Source organism: Amaranthus tricolor, chromosome 10, assembly GCF_026212465.1.
Source record: "Amaranthus tricolor cultivar Red isolate AtriRed21 chromosome 10, ASM2621246v1, whole genome shotgun sequence".
Lineage (NCBI taxonomy): Eukaryota > Viridiplantae > Streptophyta > Magnoliopsida > Caryophyllales > Amaranthaceae > Amaranthus > Amaranthus tricolor.
Window position 1 is genome coordinate 22245733 of NC_080056.1, and position 10000 is coordinate 22255732.

Consider the following 10000-nt stretch of genomic DNA (forward strand, 5'->3'; position numbering starts at 1 on the left):
AAAGAAGCAGAAGAATCTTTCAACAAGTTGAATGAGTACCTGGCTTCCTTGCCCAAGTTAGTATCCCACATTCAAGGAGAAACCTTAGCTTTGTATGCCTGTGTAATGGAATACTCTTTGTCCAAGAATTTAGTTGTTGATAGGAAAAAGAAGCAACTTCCTGTTTACTACGTGACTCATGCATTTCGTGGCTCAAAAGGAAACTATAATGAATGGGAAAAGGTATTGTTTGCCGTTGTTAAGGCCAGTAGGAAATTGAAACCCTACTTTCATTCACACAAAATCCGGGTGAAACCAACCCTTAAAGAAACTCTTAGAAGGAAAAAATCAATCTAGTCGTATCACTAACTGAGCAAACCAATTGGCGAATTTTGGAATTGAATACGAACCTTCCACTACGATCAAGGCTCAAACCTTGGCTGACTTCAGAGCCGAGAGCACGTGGCAAAGTCCTGCTTACCCTAGTCTTGAGTTGAAGCTACATGGAGATGGCTCTCCACAAAGTACACACGTAGAGCTGGCCTACTTATAGTATCCTCTGCTAGGGTTAGATTGGAAAGAGTAGTGCGATTCAAGTTTGCAGAATTTAATAATAAAGTGGAATATGAAGCTCTAATCTTTTGGCTAAACATTTGTTACAAAGCTGGGACTAAAATCTTAGCCGCCTTGTCTAATTCACAACTGATAGTAGGGAAAGTAAATGGAGAATTTGAAGTGAAGGATGAGAGCATGAAAACGTATCTATAACGTTTAAAAGGAATCCATCACAAAATTTGATCAGTTCACACATGTATAGATACCTAGATCTGAGAACGCACAAGCTGACTCACTAGCAAGGTTGGTAAGTTCTGGCGAATCATCAAATGCTCGAGACATAATTTGGGAAGTGCTACCGAACCCTAATATCAATCTAAAAGTCTCAACTGCTGATTGATCAGAGACATGAATGGAACCCTATGTCAAGTTCCTACAAATCAACATTTTGCTAGATGATGAACATGAAGCAACACTGCTTTTGAACAAGGTAAAGTGATTTGAATTTCGTAAAGGGACACTTTATAAGAAGTTGTATACTCATCCACTTTTGAAATGTGTAATCCCATAAGAGGGAAACTACATCCTCCGGAAATTCATGAAGGAGAATAGGGGATCCACTAAGGTCGTAGAACTATCATTAACAAAGTCGTTAAAAGCGGTTATTATTGACCCTCCCTTAGGGATGATGCGGAAATATTGATACTTAGGTGTTCAAGATGCCAATTCTTCTCTAAGGTTGCCAGGAAGCATACCAACTATCTCACTACTATACAGGTCGTGTTACCATTTGATAAGGGGGGAATAGATCTTCTTGGTCCATTTCCACCATCATAGGGTTAAAAAAAATCATCATTGTAGCCATCAATCATTTCTCTATGTATGTAGAAGCAGAAGCACTCAACACCATCACTGATAACAAAGTTTTCCATTTCATTTGGCGAAATATAATAACAAGGTACGACATTGCCTAAGTCATCATTACTGATAATGGTTGACAAGTCACCAGTAAGAACACCATGGAGTATTGTGACAAGTTCAACATCTAGATATATTTCAACTCTGTGTCTCGTCCACAAACAAACGGCCAAGTCGAGTCCGCTAACAAAGAGATCCTGAATGGTATCATTAAGAAGATAGAAGGGGCCAATGGATCATGGGATGAAAAATTACAAGGCATTTTATTAGCATCCCGTACCACCGTCAAAGATGCAACGAGTCATAATACATTCTCTTTAGTCTAAGACTCTGAAGTAGTCCTCCCAGTAGAGACTCGATCGAATACCTTCAACTCGAATCACCTACTACTCACATGATGCAAAATATGAGTGAAAAAGAGTTAAATTGGACCAGCTCCCAGAAACAATAGGAAATGCTCTTATGAGATCCATTGCTCAGCAACAAAGAATGACTTGTCAGTTTATTCACAATGTTAAAACGAGGAATCTACAAGTGGGGGATTTAATCTTGCGGAAAATTGAACCCACGGGTAAGTTCACTGGAAAAGGTGAAGTTGGGGCTAAGAGGGATGTTCCCTTCAAAATTACCGCATCATAAGACCAGACACTTTAGAGTCAAAAGATAAAGAAGGAAAAAAGTTACGACGTCCAGTAGCATAGAGATCATCTGAAGAAGTATTTCATTTAACAAGTTTCGCAAATGCCCATACATCAAGATCTTCATTAGGCAGCATTTTCTCGCATCATCATCATCAATTATCCGCACCATCTCAGGTCAATTTTCAATTTTCACTTAATCTATCGTCCTCATCATTGTGATTCTTCAATTTCCAATTCAATTCAGTCATTTGTGTTAGTTACGGAATTATTTTCACATACTTTTTTCAGTGAAGTTGTTGCATTCAATATACCTGCAATGATTTCAAATCGTTAGATTCATATTATCTTAGTTTCGAGTGATTGATAGCGGAGCAAAATCATTTAGAATCAAGGAATCAATGTTGATTGACCCATCATCCAAATCATCAACCGAATGATCAAACAAGAAAAATTATCAAAACAAATCTAGAACAAAGTTAAAGCTAATACTTACAACGGCACAAAGGCCTGATCAATATTCAAAATTACAAAAACATGGATTAAAGCCCACATATCTACGTTTCAAAAAATTTCATTTATAAGAAATTGAACGAGCTGACTGGACTATGGATCAAATTATACATGCTTCAACATTGCTCAACATAAAAGTGATATATTTTATCACCTCTGCCTCCGACTCAAACTCGACTTTTATGCCGTCCTACTTTATGGTGTCTCAAACTCTTGGATCGACCTTTGGCGAAGTTGTTATTCATATAAACAATGATTTAACCAAATTCTACTTATTAATTAAATATAGTTCGTTCACTTCAACTTAATGACTCAAATATGCTATGATTTTTCCAAACTCTACTAAATTACTAAAAGCTAACTCACAACAATGATGTCTTTCAAATAGACACATAAAAGTTTTCACAATGGTGGTGTCTCGGAAAAATCTTTCTATGATAGGGTTTAATAAATAAACCTCTAATGATGAACGTAGAAACAACAACCGAAAATAGGAATGTTTATACGAATCAATTTTAAAAAATACAAATTTGTCTAAAATAAACTAGACATAATATTTGAATAAATTCAATTCGAATGTCGAATTGTAGCGAAGTTGGACTCTAATCATGTTGATTTGTCAGATTTTTAATGACATCCAACTCTAAATCGGAGTCGTAGTTATTTTTATAATTTCAAATTAAATTATTTTTTTCGAATTGCGATAAGACGGGGTTAGATTTGAATCGAGTTGCTACCCCTTGTAACAAGGCCTAAAATGTCTTTATTTTTATGACTAAAATGCCATATTATTATTATCAGTCTAGTATCCCGCACAAAATTAAAATTCGAAGGAAGAGGTAGAGTAATAATTGCAATTCAATGAAAAGTTAAGTACTTACTATCATGAACCCCTTAATTTTAAATTAATGTATGATCAACTTTTTATACTTGAAAAGTTGAAAGTAGACCTGGTTGATGTGCGAGTTAGATCAGAGCGGGGCGGGTCAATTGGTCAAATACAGGGCAACAACATGTTTTTCAAGTTGAAAGAGATCAATGCTTGAACTCAAATTTGGCAACTCAGAACATTACACAATTTCTACTAGAACATAACTCTCATGGCTCAACATTGAAAACTGAAAGGCGAAAGCGGTGCTTGAAATATCCCCGATCATAAAAATAAAACTACACCTACAATTACAAACCAAGCCGCTTCCTTGGCAAAACGTTTAAGACTGCAAGCTCTTAAACAATCAATTGATTATACGCACGCTTCAAGGTTCCATTTTCTTCATTGAGCATTTGGACGACCTGAGCAACACCTTCTACACTTTCCTTTTGGATGCTTCCACTTGGCATGGCAAAAGTTCTCCGCCTCATTGAAAAGCATCTCCCACCAGGTTGGGGGTCCACCACATCCAGCATTGCCTCCAGCTCGTCCACCATTGATCTCTTTGCCACTCTCACCATCAGATCAACACCCTGCTAAATACCATAAAAGGCAGCATGTATTACTGGAAAGCATCAAACAAAGGTAGCACCCACGTTTGGTTTTTAGGATGCAAAATCATTTGAAAAGATACGAAAAGTCAGCTAATTACATAGGAGTATTCTGGTTTCAGCTCTTTTCCTATTTCTACCTATTTTCCCATTTGTTTCCATGTTTGAAGGGAGCCAAACCAAGGAATGCCCAAACCCAACCATTAAATTATACTGAATTTCTAAAGAAAAATTGTAAAAAATGCCATGATCCCTCAATTATTTCGTTTTGTTTCTGGAACTTAAATGCTTCTTTCAAAACCCAAGATTTCATCTTAAATAAAAGCCCAAAGATTCCCAACATTTTGGTTAGTCAATCAGAATTTATTCGTTTTTCCGATCTTAGAAAAGGCAGAATCTCATGATAGAAGTAAGCAACATCATGACGTGGGTGAAACAAGTTCTCACCTGGATAGCATCGACAGTGAGGAGAAGGACAATAATTTTCTCGGAGAATTTTTGGCGTTCCTCAGTGTCGCCAGAAACACGACTACAGTAAGAGAAGTTGTGAAACAATAACCTGAGCTCCTTCAACTTGGATTTTGCAACAGCCAGATCTCTAAGTGCCCAAAGAGCCTGAGACCTACGAGTAAGGTAAGCCCTGAAGCTCAACTGGATCAGAACGGTTGCATCTAAGACTGATATTTCCTTCTTTTTACCCTTGTCATTGCCAGTTCTTTTGGCAAAAGCCTGGCATAACACAACAAAACATGAGCTTTAAATTCAGTTCTCTCAATGAGATCTTTTAATCAAGATAAATTGATACATGTTCACAGAAAAAAAGAGGTTACAACTAAAAGAACAGCTAAACATTGGAACAGAAACACATAAAATGATACAGCAAACAAAGTTTAAAGTATTTACCAATTCTAGAGAGGTAGAGAATACGACAAGAAGAAACCAAAAGGCAGTTGAATGGGAAATGATTATAATTCACAGCAGAATAGGGTCTAAATCTACCAGAAACTGAAATATCTATACGGTCTATTTGGTTATTGTTATTAGATAAAGGTAATGCTGACGATTGTAGTGTATATTTTTGTAAAATATACTATGTCATCCCATGATCATGAAAATTTGCTCATAAAAAGTTAAATTATACACAACTTTTCTTTCCTACCTCAGTGGCGGAGGAAAAGGTTGTCATGCTAGTCAAGTGACATCACTTAAATTTGGAATAAAAAATAGTAGAAGTATTTATCACTTTTTTTTTCCTTTTCTAGATCCGCCCTTGTGCTAGGTAAGTCACATCTCCAAAATCACACCAAGTTTTATTATCATTTTTTCCACAATATCACTTCTTCAAGATAGAGTAATGAATGGCCTATCAATACAATTTACAACTTAATTTCCCTTGTTATATCATATTTTACATCATTGTTACATTTATATTATACTAATTCCATCAAAACTGTTACACTGCATTTACTGAAGGCCGATTGCAATCAATACAGTATTGTATAGTACATTATATACATTCTTGCTTGTGTAATTAAAAGAGTTCAATGGAAGCAACAAAGACAACCAGAAGAAAGATGCCCAATCATAATCAACTTAGACTGCCCAAAATCATCAATCAAAATAATGGAAAGATACGGAGTAGATATGATTCGATGGATGGAACTTCGCACCACATAGACATATCAACGAGTAAGGACCTACATCTAGCTCACAATACGACTTTGGAATAGCGTCATTTGTGTATACAATTTTTGCAAATCCACATGAGAACTCAGGGGCGAAGCCAGAAAATAAAAGATAAAGGAGGTCAGTAAATTATGAAGTAATATTAGCAAGATAATCGAAACATCTGTGTGGGCTAAATAAAAAAAAAAAAAAATAGGTCGTAAGAATAGACAGTCGACCCCCCATGTGCCATCGTCTCTAAACCACCACTATTAAGTCTCTGCAGCAGAATACTCAATTTCATCACTTCATGGTGTAGGAAAGCTAACATATTTAGGAGATTTAGAAAATATTTAGAAAATATTCTTTAAACATATTTTAGGATATTCAGAAATATTCTTATTTTGTATTTATTTTCTTTCCTTTCTTGGTCTCCATAGCTGTGTATATATTTTGACATTGGTCTTGATCATATTCAATACAAGAAGTATTCAAAACCTAAAATCTGTCTTATTTCTTTGTTTCATGGTATCAGAGCCGAAAGGTGTTCCAGGGCTGTCGAACATTTTTTGGCCTCATCATCTACCTTTATTTTTCTAAACCTTACCTTACCTATGGCAGATTCCGAAATTACAGAAAACCAGACATTAACCATGGCACAGATGGAGCATGTGCTTCGCCTGTTTCAACAGATGAACAAAACCAACAAAATTGAACCAGAACCAGAACCAGAACACTCAATACCAGATCTCAAAATATCCGAAAAATTAACCTACCACAACTATACAAAATGGTGCAAACTAATGCACATAGCCTTAGACAGCAGAGGACGGCTCAAACACATCATTGCCGCCCCCCCCACACCTGCAGACCCGAGTTATAGACAATGGAGGCAAAGAGATCCGATAGTTCTTTCATGGATTATCACAAATATTGACTCTGATTTAGTTAATCAATTCTTAGATTATAATACAGCATGGGATTTATGGAAGGGTATTGAAACCCTTCTTGGCAGTGGAAGAGACGAGCTCCAAATTTTCGATCTCAGTACAAAGGCAAGCACAATAAAACAGAATAATGACACGATTGAGGTTTACTTTAGTAAACTAAATACTATTTGGAAAGAAATAGATCGGAGGCAACCGAATCCCATGAAAAGTGATGAGGATATTACCATTTTCAATAAATTTATTCAAACTCAGAGATTGTACCAATTTTTGGCCGGGCTAGATGAAACTCTTGATAAGGAAAGACGAGATCTCATAAATCAAGTTCCTCTTCCAACGTTAGACATGGCGTATGCGGCGGTTCGAAGGGAGATCTCGAGGCGTGGAATTATGGTCCACACATCATCATCGGGGCACCACCCCTCAGAAATTGGTTGTGGCCTCATCGCACATCACCGGTCGGAAAAACCATCATTCCGGCGAGAGGATAGAACAAACCTGAAGTGTACTCACTGTGGTGGTTCGAGACACACCAAGGACACTTGCTTCAAGCTCGTAGGTTATCCGGATTGGTGGGAAGATCTACAGAAAAAGAAGGCTGCCACCAAGACACCGGTGCACCGGGCTGGCGGCAAAGCCCTCCTTAGTACCGCAGAAGTTACCGGCGAAGAGGATCTCAACCATGGAGGTTTGTATAAGGGAGAAACCGTGGAAGAGACTCGTGAGGGAAGAACCAGAAATAAGGAAGGAGAGAGAAACTCATGTTCTAGAAAGAGGGAGAAGGAACCGGCCACAAATGAGGGAGTGAAGAAAAACTTGCCTCATTTAGTTTTTTATAGTAGCACACCCACAAACCCTAATCACCTCACAAATCCAAACCCACGGCCCATTCCAAACCCACGGCCCATTTATAAAAAAATTCAAAATAAAAATTCTCACCCTTTGAACCATGAGCATAAAAACCGGCCCACTTATAACCCACAAATCCAAATACCTAGCCCCATAATTAATAATTCACCTTGGATTTTTGATTGTGGAGCTACCGACACCATGACCTTCGACCCACAAGATTTGGCCCAACACAAACCCATCCATCGATCTCATATTAAAACTGCTAATGGAGAGTGTGTCAAAGTTCAAAGTGCCGGTTCTATTCATGTGTCTCCCTCTATGCATTTAAAAAATTGTTTATTGGTTCCGAGTCTATCACATAAGTTACTTTCTGTTAGTCAGCTTACTCGAGAACTTAATTGTACTATTCTTATGACTTCCACTGGTTGTGTTGTGCAGGATGCTCAGACCGGGACCATCATTGGACATGGTACTGAACGAGGAGGCTTATACTATGTTGATGAGACGACTCAAAAAGGCCAAGCTTTGCTTGCTCGTGGTTCATCTGATCAATTGTTCTGGTTATGGCATCGACGTCTTGGTCATCCTTCCCTAGCTTACTTAAATTTTTTGTTTCCTTCAATTAAGAATAAAATGTTAACTCTTGATTGTGAAACTTGTGTGTTGGCTAAGAGCCATAGACATTCTTACTTACCAAGTGTTTCTCGTGCTAGTACACCTTTTTCTTTGATACATTCAGATGTTTGGGGACCAGCCCCTGTTTTTGCTACTAGTACTTATTCTTATTATATTTTGTTTGTTGATGATTGCACTCGTATGAGTTGGGTTTATTTTCTTAAACACAAATCTGAAGTTTTCTCTGTGTTTGTTACCTTTTGTAATATGCTTCATACCCAATTTCAAGCCACCCCGAAAATTATACGTTCTAATAATGGAGGAGAATTTGTTAACTCTTCCATGAAACGTTTTTTTTCGGATCATGGCATGATACATCAAACCTCTTGCCCATATACACCTCAACAAAATGGAGTGGCTGAGCGTAAAAATCGTACTCTTCTTGATATTACTCGGGCTATCCTCCTTGAGTCAAATACACCTGCCTTTTTTTGGCCTGAAGCCGTTGCCACTGCCACCTATCTTACAAACCGTCTACCCTCCAAACCTCTCCACTATAAAACCCCCCTTGCAACCTTAGCCTCTTTTGTCTCTATACCTCCCTCCCATTCTCTCCAACCTCGTGTCTTTGGATGTGTGGTTTATGTACATCTTCCTCCACACACCCGAACCAAACTCGAACCTCGAGCTCTTAAGTGTATATTTGTGGGATATGGGATACAACAGAAGGGATACAGGTGTTATGATCCAGTGCATAATCGGATGTATACTACCATGGACTGTGATTTCTTTGAACAGTCTTATTATTATACCCAGCCTCGTCCTCAGGGGGAGAATACTAGTGATGACTTGAGCTGGTTGTTATATCCAGTTACTATTGATCAGGAACCAAAAGAGCAAGTAGGTGAAACCACTGATGTTATCACTGAAAACATAGTATCTCCTCTTCAGACTGATGTCCAACCCACTGAGCATCCAGAGGAGTTACAGGAGGTAAATTCTAATGATCCTGAAATTGATGAAAACATTACTGATGATAATCTTGCAGATGTGGAGTTGCCACACAGGTATGAGTTGCCACCTAGGAGTACGAGGGGTATACCTCCTAAGAGATATGATCCAGAGTTCGAAGCACAAAGATCGAAATATCCTCTTAAAGAAAATAATGACAACCTCTCTCTCTCAGCTGTTGCCTTTAATGCTGCTCTTTACTCCAATAACATATCTAGAAATATTGAAGAAGCCCTACAGAATCCTAGATGGAAGAAAGCAATGGAAGAAGAAATATCTGCCCTAAACAAAAATGAAACTTGGGAAAAATGTAAGTTACCAGAAGGAAAAAGAACGGTAGGTTGCAAATGGGTGTACACTATAAAATATCAAGCAGATGGTACGATTGAAAGGTTTAAAGCCAGACTTGTAGCTCAGGGGTATACACAAACCTATGGGGTTGATTACTCAGAAACCTTCTCTCCTGTTGCAAAACTTGATACTATTCGTGTCCTTTTTTCTGTTGCTGCAAATAAAGACTGGCCCTTACATCAATTCGATGTGAAGAATGCGTTTCTCCATGGGAAAATAGAGGAAGAAGTATACATGAAAGCTCCTCCAGGTTTCTCAAGTGATTATAAGCCAGGAGAAGGGTGTAAACTAAAAAGGGCTCTCTATGGGTTGAAGCAATCTCCTAGGGCATGGTTTGGAAGATTCACAGCAGCAATGAGGAAGTTTGGATATAAACAAAGTAACTCAGATCATACTCTGTTCCTCAAACGTCGACAAGAAAAGATCACATGTCTAATCATCTATGTAGATGATATGATTATTACTGGAAACGAC

The 10000-nt window shown here is 37.9% G+C and overlaps 1 pseudogene; it reads right to left on the reverse strand.

Annotated features, from left to right (window-relative positions):
- Window positions 1-3334: 3334 nt before the first annotated feature.
- LOC130825976 (BAG family molecular chaperone regulator 7-like) overlaps window positions 3335-10000 on the reverse strand; it is a 9263-nt pseudogene continuing 2597 nt past the window's right edge.